General features: G+C 36.7%; 1 non-coding gene across 1 annotated transcript; it reads right to left on the bottom strand.

Annotated features, from left to right (window-relative positions):
* Positions 1-327: 327 nt before the first annotated feature.
* On the bottom strand, positions 328-433 carry LOC128283342 (small nucleolar RNA R71). The gene has a single exon (XR_008273684.1). It is a non-coding gene; the product is annotated as a small nucleolar RNA R71 (small nucleolar RNA).
* Between the last annotated feature and the right edge of the window lie 1,116 nt (positions 434-1,549).

Here is a 1,549-nt window from a genome sequence, read left to right as displayed (position 1 = left end):
TTAACAAGAACTGAATCAAGCATAGATAGACCTGCTGTAGCTGCAATTACTTTTGAACTGAAACCTAACACTATTCAACGATACAACTCAGTTTGACGGTTTGCAGGATGAGGATCCCAACGCTTACTTAGCAAACTTTTTGGAATTCTGCGATACATTTAAAATCAATGGCATTTCTGATGATGCTATACATCTTCGGTTGTTTCCCTTTTCATTAAGAAACAAAGCTAAACAGTGGTTGAACTCGTTACCACGAGGGTCAATTACTACTTGGGAACAAACGACCGAAAATTTTTACTAAAATATTTTCTGTCGGCTAAAACGACTAAATTACGTAATGATATCTCTTCTTTTGTACAGATGGATTTAGAAACAATCTACGGTGCATGGGAGAGATACAAGGACTTTTGAGAAGGTGCCCTCACCATGGGTTACCGCTTTGGCTACAGGTTCAAACTTCCATAATGGCCTGAATCCTTCGACTCGACAAGTGGTTGACGCAGCTGCTGACGGAACCATCAATAATAAGAAACTTGAAGATGCCTATGAGTTTGTAGAGGAGATGTCACTGAATAACTATCAGTGGCAAGTCATGAGGACAAAGCCAACAAAAACAGCCGGCATTTATAATGTTGATTCAGTCACCATGCTCTCTAATCAGGTTGAACTCTTGAATAAGAAAATTGATTGTTTTCTTAGTTCTTCACAGGTTTACCCAGCAATGCAGTGCGAAGCAAGTGGAGGTGGAACAAGCCATTTGGAATACCAACCTTATGGCCACAACATGGATAACGAGCAATTAAATTACCTGGGTAATAATCCTTGACCTCAAAACAATCCATATGGTAACACTTACAATGCAGGTTGGAGGAACCACCCCAATTTCTCGTGGGGCGGTCAAGGAAATCAAAGACCACAATGACCTCCAGGCTACCAACAACCACCCTACCAACAAGAAAAGAAACCGAACCTTGAAGAGATGCTCTCAAAGTTTATATCGGTGTTAGAAACTATAACAGCCCAAAATTGGGTCTAGTCGGAATAGTGGTTTCGGGACCACAAACACGACGAGAAAAATTTTATTTTTATTATATTTTTATAGTCTATAAATTTATGGAAATATTTCGTAAAAATTTCGTTCGAAAATTTTGAAGTTTGGGCACTCAATTTAGTCAAAAGGACTAAATTGTAAAAAGTGCAAAAGTTGAGTTCTTTATATATGAGGTTTCTAATTGTTATGAGTTTTAAACTGAAAGTTCTTATGTGATAATTAGTCCTTTAGTAAGTTAGTGGATAGATATTTGTTTGGTATTTTTGAAATTTGGTTGAAATAAAAAGGGTAATTTTGTAAATTAATTAAAATGACCTAATAAGACAAAAATGATAAAAGCTATCATCTTTTTTTTTCATTCTTTCTTCTTCAACCGTGGGAAAGAATCAAAAATGGCAGCCATGGATGAGCTCCATTCGGCCAAGCTTCTATGGCTTATATAGGTACGATTTTTGTCTCGTTTTTAATGATTTTCGTATTTTTGATATCCTCGAAGCT

This window comes from Gossypium arboreum, chromosome 10, assembly GCF_025698485.1.
Source record: "Gossypium arboreum isolate Shixiya-1 chromosome 10, ASM2569848v2, whole genome shotgun sequence".
Classification (NCBI taxonomy): Eukaryota; Viridiplantae; Streptophyta; class Magnoliopsida; order Malvales; family Malvaceae; genus Gossypium; species Gossypium arboreum.
This window is presented reverse-complemented; position numbering and strand designations above follow the sequence as displayed.